Source organism: Fundulus heteroclitus, unplaced genomic scaffold (assembly GCF_011125445.2).
Source record: "Fundulus heteroclitus isolate FHET01 unplaced genomic scaffold, MU-UCD_Fhet_4.1 scaffold_46, whole genome shotgun sequence".
Lineage (NCBI taxonomy): Eukaryota > Metazoa > Chordata > Actinopteri > Cyprinodontiformes > Fundulidae > Fundulus > Fundulus heteroclitus.
Window position 1 is genome coordinate 1,497,865 of NW_023396879.1, and position 12,382 is coordinate 1,510,246.

The 12,382-nt window shown below is 44.7% G+C and overlaps 1 long non-coding RNA gene across 1 annotated transcript; it reads left to right on the plus strand.

Moving 5' to 3' along the window:
- The first annotated feature begins 10,141 nt into the window (after positions 1 to 10,141).
- On the plus strand, positions 10,142 to 10,473 carry LOC118560629. Its single transcript, XR_004929490.1, has 2 exons — positions 10,142 to 10,232; positions 10,367 to 10,473. It is a non-coding gene; the product is annotated as an uncharacterized LOC118560629 (long non-coding RNA).
- Positions 10,474 to 12,382: the final 1,909 nt, after the last annotated feature.

Genomic DNA, 12,382 nt, shown 5'->3' on the forward strand with positions numbered 1-12,382 from the left:
TACTTTTAACTTGCTGCTATGTGTTTCAAACATTTAGAACACACTCTCATTGACATCGGGATACTGTGGAAAGTTATGTTCGGTCGACTTACAGCCGCGATCCAAGCGAGCCGACGATCTCTTTGTTATCGCTAACAGTTGTTCTCCGTGGTTGCGCCTCCAGGCAGGAAAGCGGTGGAAAATTAATCTGTTTCTATGTTTTTCCCATGGCGATCATGTGTTGCGCTGTTACAGCCCACAATACAGCAACGGTTTACCATGGTTGAAATCAAGTTAAGGTGAAATTAATCAAATTAAAACACGGCTGAGAGAGGGAGTACAGTACGCGGTAGTAATAGGCAGTAGAGGCGGCGGAGGCAGTCAACATGACGCCCAAGCCCTATTATTAATATATTCTTCTTACGTGTTTTAAATACTTAACAGTTAATTACCTGTGACAAAGTGAGCACCGCAGACTCTGGCGTATTCCAGCTTAACACCGTCCAAATCGGACCTGGATATCCGTGTCAGCCATAGGTGATGGCGTTGTTCAGAGAGCTGTTTTGTTTTTTCACACAGATTCACTATTACGGCTGGTAGGCGATAGAAAGCGTTGATCTCCACCTCCACGGGCCGTGCAACCAACCATTAAACACGTTTTCCCCATTGTTCACTTCCAATACTGCCTAAGGCGTCATACAATGCAGGTCAACGGTGCGAAACGACTGCCACCCAATATGGCGGACGCGCTGAGTAGTCACGTGAGCGTGACGTCAGCTGAAAACCCCCTATTGAGACGCAGCTATGAGCCTCATGTTGGCAGTGTCAGCCATGACACCAGGGTAAAGCAGGTATCTGGGACTGTTCCTGAGATGGAGGAACCCTGGTTAGTTTATCTGGAACGTTTCAGGTCCAGAAATGTGTTCAAATCCAGAAATGTTTGTGGAGCTTCTTACCGGTCTTGTTGTAACTGATGTGGCGCTCTGGACCCTCCACCATTAGCTTCATGTTGATCGTCAGGTTGTATAAAACAACAATGATGGTCCCTGAGTTGTTGCACACGGAGCATTGGGGGGTGGAGTAGATGGAGGAGAAGTCACAGAGATCCAAGCCTGAAGCGCTTTGGGACCAGAACACTCCTGACTCTTGATTGTCGTCGTACACCTTTTGAATGTTTTCAGCCTCCAGGGATGTTAGGCTGTAGCAGGTGAAGTTTGCCTGAAGGAAAACACACAGCAGGCTGCATGTCAACGAGCCACAGACAGATAAACAGAATCTAGTCGTTCATTTCAGGTGATTCAGTTCGTCCAGCTGCTGTTTTCATATGGAATAAATTATCTGGATTTTTATTTCTAACATTTATTATAGCCTACTGTGTGTTAGAGTGACTAACACACTGATATACAAGCTATCCGTGTCGCCTCATGCACCAAGACGCCATCAGCTACAGAAAGCTTGACGGGCGTAGCAACAGCAACCCAGGGGGCGGGGCTTCTGCTAAATTGAATGCTGCTTGTCAAGACTTTGGTGTAATCAACTGGTTCCCTTATATAGGAACTTTTTGACCAATCTGTATAATATTATTGAATTGAACTTTGTAAGATGCAGTGAGATGACATGTTTCATGAACTGGGGCTGTATAAATTGAATTGAATTTAGTGACCTCATCACAATCATTAGACTTAGACTTAGACTTAGACTTTCTTTATTGTCATTTTGTAGCACAGAGTGCATACAGAACGAAATTTCGTTTTTTCATACAGCTCAGAAAGATTGCAGTAACTCTACAGGATACCTTGCGGTGAATTTACAGTACAGGATAAGAAAAATGCAGTGGTAAATCACAGTCAAATACAGGATAACTTTCAATTAACTTTCGGATAAAGTGCAGCAGTGAGCAGTAGGCAGATTGAAATGTAAAGACAATGTAAGCAATGTAAACAAATATGCAGTAAGGTGCAGCAGTGATTTAACAATAGACAGTTGCATTGTAAACAGTTTTGCAGTACGTTTCCGGAAAAAGTGCAGCAGCGATATTGAAGGATACATACAAATGTGCAAATTAGCGGGTCGAGTGTGGTACACAGTCCGTTTTTATACTTCAGCAGTTCAACAGTCTGATGGCAGCAGGGAAAAAGCTTTTGCAGAACCTAGTGGACCTGCAACGGATGCTGCGGAACCTCTTCCCAGAGGGCAGCAGGGAGAATAGTCCATGGTGGGGGTGTGAGGGGTCCCTGATGATGTTTAGAGCTCGAGACACACAGCGCTGCGATGAAATGTCTTTAATGGAGGGAAGAGGAGCCCCGATGATCCCTTCTGCTGTCCTCACCACTCTCCTCACGTTCTTCCAGTTGGAGGCACTGCAGCCTCCACACCACACAGAGAGACAGCTGGTCAGAATGCTCTCTATGGTGCTTCTGTAGAAGGTCGTGAGAATGGGCGGGGGCAGGCGGGCTCTCCTCATCCTCCGCAGAAAGTACAGTCGCTTCTGTGCCCTCTTCACCAGTGACGTGGTGTTCACATTCCAGGTGAGGTTGTCCGTGATGTGCACCCCCAGGAACTTGGTGCTGCTGACCACCTCCACAGCTGAGTTGTTGATGAGCAGTGGAGCGTGGTGAGGCCGGTTCTTCCTGAAGTCGACAATGATCTCCTTCGTCTTCTCCACGTTCAGGATCAGGCTGTTGTCTCTGCACCAGCCCACCAGCTGCTCCACCTCCTCTTTGTAGTCCTGCTCGTTGTCGTCTCTGATCAGGCCCACCACCGTTGTGTCGTCCGCAAACTTCACGATGTGATTGGTGGTGAACCTGGGGACGCAGTCGTGTGTCATCAGGGTGAACAGCAGGGGGCTCAGGACGCAGCCCTGAGGGGAGCCCGTGCTGAGGGTGATGACATCAGAGGTGTTCTGTCCGACCCGGACTGATTGAGGTCTGTTGGTTAGGAAGTCCAGCAGCCGGTTGCGAAGGGGTGTGCTGAAGCCCAGATGCTCCAGTTTTCCCACCAGATGCTGTGGGATGATGGTGTTGAACGCTGAACTGAAGTCCAGGAACAGCATCCGCACGTGCGTGTTCTTCTCCTCCAGGTGTGTCAGGCTCAGGTGAAGAGCAGAGGAGATGGCGTCCTCAGTGGAGCGGTTCCGTCGGTAGGCAAACTGGAACGGGTCGAGTGTTGGGGGGAGACTGGAGACGATGTCTTCCTTTACCAGCCTTTCAAAGCACTTCATCATGATGGGAGTCAGTGCAACAGGCCGGTAGTCATTGAAACAGGTGACTTGAGGTTTCTTTGGCACCGGAATGATGGAGGCAGACTTGAAGCATGCTGGCACTGTGGCTTGGTCCAGAGAGGTGTTAAAAATGTCTGTGAGGACACCAGCCAGCTGACCTGCACACTCCTTGAGCACACGCCCAGGTATGTTGTCGGGGCCTGGGGCCTTCCGCGGGTTGACTCTCCTCAGAGTCTTCTACACGTCGGCTGTGTCAAGGCGGAGGACCTCCTCTTCCTGATGGGGAACAGCTTTCACTGCTGGAGTGCTGTTTAGTGCCTCAAACCTCCCAAAGAAGTTATTTAGTCCATTGAGGAAGTCCGCATCAACTTCACCCACCGGGGGGGAGGGCGTGTTGTATTCAGTGATCGCCCGGATGCCTTTCCACATGCTCCTGGTGTTGCTGGCATCGTGGAAAAGCTCCTGGATTTTCTGACTGTGGTTCCGCTTTGCTAACCTGATGGCACGGTTCAGGTTGGCTCTCGCTGTCCTCAGAGCCTCCTTGTCACCAGACTTGAAGGCTGAGTTCTGTGCTTTTAGCGCTTGACGGACCTCCGCAGTAATCCAGGGTCGTTGGTTGGCTCGGGTGATGATGGTCTTGGTGGTGCTGACGTCCTCAATGCATTTGTTGATGTAGGCTGACACGGTCATGGCGTACTCATCAATGTTGATCTTGTCCTCATAAGTTGCTGCAGCTTTGAACATGTTCCAGTCAGAGCACTCAAAGCAGTCCTGGAGCGCCTCCATTGCTCCCTCAGTCCACACCCTCACCTGCCTCGCTGTAGGTTTTGCTCTGATCAGCAGGGGCCTGTATGCAGGAATAGGGTGTTTTCAGCTGACGTCACGCTCACGTGACTACTCAGCGCGTCCGCCATATTGGGTGGCAGTCGTTTCGCACCGTTGACCTGCATTGTATGACGCCTTAGGCAGTATTGGAAGTGAACAATGGGGAAAACGTGTTTAATGGTTGGTTGCACGGCCCGTGGAGGTGGAGATCAACGCTCTTTCTATCGCCTACTAGCCGTAATAGTGAATCAGTGTGGAAAAAAACAAAACAGCTCTCTGAACAACGCCATCACCTATGGCTGACACGGATATCCAGGTCCGATTTGGACGGTGTTAAGCTGGAATACGCCAGAGTCTGCGGTGCTCACTTTGTCACAGGTAATTAACTGTTAAGTATTTAAAACACGTAAGAAGAATATATTAATAATAGGGCTTGGGCGTCATGTTGACTGCCTCCGCCGCCTCTACTGCCTATTACTACCGCGTACTGTACTCCCTCTCTCAGCCGTGTTTTAATTTGATTAATTTCACCTTAACTTGATTTCAACCATGGTAAACCGTTGCTGTATTGTGGGCTGTAACAGCGCAACACATGATCGCCATGGGAAAAACATAGAAACAGATTAATTTTCCACCGCTTTCCTGCCTGGAGGCGCAACCACGGAGAACAACTGTTAGCGATAACAAAGAGATCGTCGGCTCGCTTGGATCGCGGCTGTAAGTCGACCGAACATAACTTTCCACAGTATCCCGATGTCAATGAGAGTGTGTTCTAAACGTTTGAAACACATAGCAGCTAGTTAAAAGTACATTACATGCGCGAGTGGTTGTTAGCACTGACGGTTAGCAGCTACTAAACTAGCATGGGCCAGAGCCCGTCCGAGCGCAGCTTACCTTTGAACGAGTTACTGTGTTCCCACTGTTTGCTGGCTTTATGATCTGCAGCTCCTACCGGCGCCAATACGGTAAATACAACTTAATTTTGCACTGGTCATTGTTCTGCTTAAATAATTAAAGCCGCGAGCGGCGTCGATCGGCCCTGCTGCCTAGCGCCTTCGCGCACCGCCGGCCGTCAGCCACCGCAGAAGCATGCGACACATTTGCAACACATTTGCGTCGGATTGTTTACATTTTTACCATCTTATTAAAACTCACCCGTCCACGTATGATGGCGATTTCCTTGATGTACATAACCAGATGTGAACTGGTTGTGAGCCTCTAGATCCTTGTAAGCTCTCATTTCCTCAAGAGTGTGCAGAGGGTTTTCACTGAACACCAGGTAATGCACTATGTCGCCGTGCTCTACATTTGGCCAATCATCTGGATTACGGCTAAACAAGGCACCGTGGAGGGCATAGGGGTCCATATGGTCGATCACGGAACATTTCCTCAGATATACGTCCTTATCTGGTCGCTCTAGTGTGCTGGCGTACTTATCCATTCGCGATACGATAATACGTGTAAGACAACTAGAGATAAAGAAGTGTGCCACCCAATATGGCGGACCGGAAGTTGGCCAGTGACGTCAGTGAAAACCCCCTATTAGCACCACATAAAGGTGGTCTGAAGAGCCCAGGTGGGGGCGGGGGGCTGCTCTGAATGCTCCTTTTATGTTTGTGTAAACTAGGTCTAGAGTGTTCTCTCCCAGAGTTGCAAAATCCACGTGTTGGTAAAAATGAGGGAGAACAGTTTTCATATTTGCCTGGTTAAAATCCCCAGCAATGATGAAAACACCCTCTGTGTGTGCGGATTGCAGCTCAGAGATAGTCCGATAGAGAACAGTCATAGCCTCTGTTGTGTTTGCGCTGGGAGGGACGTAAACCGCTGCGATGATAACAACAGTGAACTCTCTAGGCAGATAAAAAGGTCTGCAGCTAATAATCATAAGCTCAATGTCCGGAGAGCAGAAACTTGTGACTAATCTAGCATTTTTACACCAGGTGTTATTGATGTAAACGCAGAGTCCGCCCCCTCGGATCTTACCGCAGAGTTCTGTCTGTCTGTCGGCGCGGAAAGTAGCTAGCCCCTCCAGGCTAACGGCGTTGTCTGGGATTGATGATGAAAGCCATGTCTCGGTCAGAATGAGAGCGCAGCAGTCCCTGAACTCCCTCTTTGTAGAGAGCTCGAGTTGTAAATGGTCCATTTTGTTGTCCAGTGAGCGAACGTTGGAAAGCCAGATGGACGGTAGCGGCGGTCTGAATGGGTTAGCCTTTAGCCTCGCTGCTAAGCCTCCTCGGCACCCGCGCTTCTTCAGTCGGCTACACCGCTTCCGCGTTGCTCTCCTCCGGCGTGAGCTGCTCGTCGAGGCCGCCGCTTCACAGGCCTCCGGGGCTGGTCTCCGTAGGACGCCACAGTCACGTAAGCAGTCGAGCGTGGTATTTAAAAGTCCAAAAACACAACTTGATCGCAACTCCAACAGGCGCTCGCGGTCAAGTACTGATCGGCTGGGTAGATGAGTGGTTTCCAGCGAGTTTGGCGGCATTTTTATGCAAAAAGTCCGCGAGTTGGTACAGAGCTGTGTTCGGCTGCTGCCGCCAGGGGCGCCGCCGGAAGTTGTTCAGACATGTTCAGACTTCTTAACAGTCCTAGTTACTTAGAAAAGAAAATCCTTTATTGTCCCATAATGGGGAAAAACTCTGCCGAAAGAGTGGCTACACAGAGCCACACACAATTTATAGTAAAGAAAAAAGACTAATCTAAAGTTTATACCATCGTGTAATTTATCAGAGCATGCAGAGAGTATATAATGTTGGTAATTACACCAAGACAACTTTTTTTTTTACCAGATTCATGATTTAACTGACATCAAACTGGTAAAATGTGTCGTTGTTGGTTACTTACATTCTCTGCACAGCATGGTGGGGTCAGTATCAGCAGCAAACTAGCTGCAAAGGCAACAACCTTCATGTTTCTCCCTAGAAGAGTAAAAAAAAAAAGCATTAGTCAGTTATTAAGTTCATGTCAGAAACAGTTTCAGCTGCAAAAGGTCTTCATTGATCATTTCATTTTGAAGATTTCTTTAAGTACATAATTATTTATGTTGCTCAGTCCTATAAACACAAGAGCGCCAGTTTAGGCTTCTCAGGTTAGCTGGCACGTGCCAACGTGCCCCTGGGCAAGGCACTTAACCCCAAGTTGACTACCTATCTGTGTATAGGCGTTTGAATGTGATAATTGTCTAAAACAAGCTAACTTGATTTATGAAAACTTTAACTCTTAAAACATACAGGTTACCAAAAGAACTACAGACCATGGTTGTGTTGGTGTGCAGCCGGCTGCACAGGATCATGGCGTGTCACAACACACCAGCGGTAAACTTGTAATGATTTATAACACTAACGCATTTATTAATTAGCTGTTATGGACAAATTTATGCTGGAACAGGAGGCCTGATCTGATTGGTTCCTGGCCGATGAGATTTATCCAGCAGCGTCGATAACTCAAGTTATAACTGCAATTAGAGTTTACCGTTACTCCTTTATCACCAATCCAGTGATAATGTCTCTGTTATGTCAGATGTTAACACGAAAAGTGGTAACTTTATATTCTGAAAGACCAGGCAACTATTCCACAAGTTGTTGCTTTTATTGAACCAAAGGCAATTCCCGGTTACAGTAATTCTCTGATTCAACAACCGTGGAACTCTACTAACTACTGAACCAAACATGCAAAATATATGTGGAAACAAAAGTCAAATGTGGGTTAAAATAAGAGGCATCAAATCTTAGTTCACTCAGTTGTTTAAACATCAAATTCAAGACGTCGGCACTGACACAGCAGCATTAAAAGACAAACAGCTTTGAGAATCCAGCTGGACGCTCCAATGTTTTCCAATAAGCTAGCTACAGCTTAGCCAGTTGCACCTCCCCAAGATGGCGACTATGACGACACGTGACCCTTTATGCATCATATAGCGTGATACGTAAAGGGGGAGGTCTTAATGACGTAATCAAAGCTGATGTGGGGTGGCACCCTGATTAAGAGGCGGCCTGAATGAGAGATTCAAGAGAAGAGCGCAAACCGAGGTTCACAAAGATATTTAACGGATAAGAGGACAGGAATGATAGAAATGGGGAAAAATATGAAAAAAAAAAAATCGGCTCTTGGTGGAGCCACTTCTAAGAACCGCAAATAAACAGCCAAAATCACTTACAAAATGCATGCACATACAACAGGAAATATTCAGCAATTAAAACACTCCATCTTGGAGTAAACAAACATTAAACTAAAATCCTACTTCAGTTCAGTCACACTTAGATCACCATAGGGGTGAAAAAAGAGAAAAAAAAAAAAAAGGGAAAGCCCACTTACTTGTGTTGTCTCAGGCGATGTGCCGGCTCTAAATTCGCAGGCGTTGTGGAGTGCCTCTGTGAGCGCAGGTCTGTCAGGCAGCAAGGAAGGTGGCGGAGCCGAACGTCCCCGAAGTCTCTCTCTGGGCTTTTCAGACGCTTTGTTTGGCCAAAACGAAAGCGTGGTTCCTTTACGATCACAAAGTACAAGACATTTCGGTACCTGAGAGTAGTTTGTGGTGAGCAGCTAGAAGAATGACAGCGTGAAGTCAAAAAGTTTTCCATCACCAAGAGAAAACACGGCAAAGTAGTAGTAAAGTTCAGTAGTAGTAAAGTAGTAGTAAAGGGGGGGGCAGCTTCACTCAGGAGATTCCTGCACCCAGACTGGCCAAACATGCAACGATGAGGGTTATCCTTCCATTTAGCACCACTTGCCTTCAGCCTTCTGTGGTCATTTAAAAAAAAAAAAAGACTTTCGGATGACATAACCAAGACCACACCTGACATCCAGAGACATGCAAGGCCAAGATGGCCGCCAGTTCTGCATGTTGACGAGTACGTCATATGCTTCGTTGATCTGATTGGTTTATTTGGCCCGTCTATCACCAACATAGGCCAATCAGCTAACCAGTATTTTTGCCCCTTCCCAAAATTACTTCAACGGAAGGTTTCCAGATGGATATGCGGAGCAAATCTATCTGGCGGAGTCAGGTTACGCCAGTTCAAGACTTAGAGACAAAATGCATTAGTTTATAGGTATTATAGAATGTTTTCATATATATATATATATATATATATATATATATATATATATATATATATATATATATATATATATATATATATATATATATATATATATACACACACACACACAAATAAATAAGAGGCGCCATACGGTGGCGGAGACCATTCAGCACATTCACAAACAGCAACGCATCACCTAAGGCCAGTTTTTTTTTTTTTTTATTCAAATAAAATTTTTCAATTTCACCGACTAAACGTAAAGTGAAACAATGTCGTTTTTTATGCATTTCTGTTGTTTAATTTTTAGAATATGCAATATTGCTGCAAATACAAAGATATACAAAAAGAAACCCCTGCCTCGAAAAAATACAAAAGAGTAAAAAAGTAAGAAAAACAAATTATTTCCTACCGGAAGTTATTCTGTTCGCGCACGCGCAAATGAGCTGATGGTACGGCTCAGGTAGTGAAATGCCGTTTCTCAATACACGAGAACGTGAGTACATTAGTTGCTTAAATGGCACGAAGAGATCCTTGAGTCATTGGTTAACGAAACACATGACTATTTTTGGACAAACTCTTTTATCCAAAGCTGAAGGAGTATCTAAATTAATTTATCTATGTCATTCTGCTTTTATTTCTGACAAAAATATTAGAAAAGCCAATTCAATGCTCTTATTTCTATTTTACAATTTTGTAAACAGCTGCCGATTAAACTGAATGTTACAACCTTGACATGATTATAGGAGTTGTTTTACCGAGAAATCAATAAGAAGCGCCGTGAAAACGGCTGCAAAGCGCGCTCCCGAAAAGATTTGCGCACAACACCTGCAAAGTTGAGTTGCAGCGGGGTGACTTGAGTTATATTAGCTCCCTAGTAAATAGGGCAGGTGGTCATTATTGTATAAATATTAAAATATAACAGCGTTCCAGCACATGCTGCGGTTTTATTGTACATATCAGTTATCAGCTGATCGCTCCGCTGTGTGAATCATTCAGCGGTCTCCTTTCAGTCTCTGCCACCATGTGGTGTCTGAAATGGAAACCAAGCGTGGCTCAGCTGTGGTGTGAAGTCAGGGACTGCGGTCAAGTGAGCCCTCACTTGATTTTGTTGGTCTCGCAAACACTAAGGATTACGGCAGAGGCGGCTGAGACTACTTTTCAAAATAAAAGCAGTATGTTCGCGGTTTATCGACCACGTGTTTCCACACATATTTAAATATATTAAAAATGTTTCCATGCTTAATGCAATACTTTATGTGACACTCTTTAGCCTAAAAAACTCTCAAAACACTGTTTTCTTTCACAGCTGACTACTTTTACTTACAGATGACAGATGATGTTCTTCAGAACTTATTCATCAAACTGCATCTACATCATTTGTGTTTTAAAAATAAAGGCATTTAAAAATCTCTAGATTGACTACATTTTTGCTGTTTTATACTACCATGCTGAACACTGGAGGTGTTCAGCATTGTAGCAGAAAACCTCCAGATGTGGCTCAATAAGTTTCAGACAATTCTGATGTGGCATTTCAAAATAAGAGCCATTTGAAATTGCTATACTAATTATTAACAAAGTTGCTGTAGCTCTAGCAACTAAACCGTAGATAATCAGTGGATGCAACCACTTCAGCATGATAGTAGAACACCCCCAGATGTGGCTCAATAAGTTTCAGACATTTCTGATGTGGAATTACAAAATAAGAGCTAATTGAAATTGCTATATATTAACTAATTATTAACAAAGTTGCTGCCACTGCAGCAACTAAACCGTAGATAATCAGTGGATGCAACCACTTCAGCATGGTAGGAGAACACCCCCAGATGTGGCTCAATAAGTTTCAGACAATTCTGATGTGGAATTTCAAAATAAGAGCCATTTGAACTTGCTATATATTAACTAATTTAGACCAAAGTTGCTGTAGCTGTAGCAACTAAACCGTAGATAATCAGTGGATGCAACCACTTCAACATGATAGTAGAACACCCCCAGATATGGCTCAACAAGTTTCAGACAATTCTGGTGTGGCATTTCAAAATAAGAGCCATTTGAAATATCTATATATTAACAAATTATTAACAAAGTTGCTGCCACTGCAGCAACTAAACCGTAGATAATCAGTGGATGCAACCACGTCAACATGATAGTAGAACACCCCCAGATGTGGCTCAATAAGTTTCAGACAATTCTGATGTGGCATTTCAAAATAAGAGCCATTTGAACTTGCTATATATTAACTAATTATTAACAAAGTTGCTGTAGCTGTAGCAACTAAACCGTAGATAATCAGTGGATGCAACCACTTCAGCATGATAGTAGAACACCCCCAGATGTGGCTCAGTAAGTTTCAGTCAATTCTGATGTGGAATTTAAAAATAAGAGCCATTAGAAATCTCTACATATTACGTAATTTTCACCTAAGTTGCTGTCACTCTAGCAACTAAATAGTAGATAATCAATTGATGCTGCCACTTTAGCAGGACAGTACAACACCTCCAGATGTGGCTCAACAAAGCTCATTAAGATTTGATGTGGAATTTCAAAATAAAAGACTGTTAAAACCTTAAGTGCATTAGCCATACACTATATTGCCAAAAATATTTGCTCACCCGTCCAGATTATTGGAATCAGGTGTTCCAATCACTTCCATAGCCACAGTTATGTAAAATCAAGCATCTATGCACACAGACTGTTTTCACAATCATTTGTGAAAGACTGGGTTGCTCTCAGAAGCTCAGTGAATTCCAGCGTGGAACTGTGATAGGATGTTACCTGGGCAACAAATCCAGTCATGAAATGTCCTCACTCCTAAATATTCTTCAGTCAACTGCATCACAACAAAATTAAAGCGTTTGGCAATGACAGCACCTCCGCCACGAAGTGTTAGGCCACGTAAACTTTCAGAGCGGGGTCAGTGGATCCATCCATCTATCCATCTTCTGTCATGGTTGGCCCTATTGGGGCCAACCATGACAGAAGGAACAATCTGCAATCTACTGTAACAATCTGTAGTATACAAACGTTTACTGTTATTTTTCCTTATGAATATAAAATATTTAGTTTTTTCGGGTAAGTTATCTTTTGTAGCAACCACTATTGTCGTGATTAGTCTTGATGAACCTAGACAGAGCACACACACACTCACAGAGCTTATTTCTGAGAGTTTATTGAAAGAAAGATGAGTAAACCAGAGAGGCTGTACTGGGGTGTAGATGGGAGCAGGAGCTGGAGGACCAGAGAGAGTTCTTGAGATGTAGGGCTGCTGGAGCACAGGGGTAGCAGGCAGTCCAGTTAGCAGAGGCCTTACATATAGCAGAGAGGT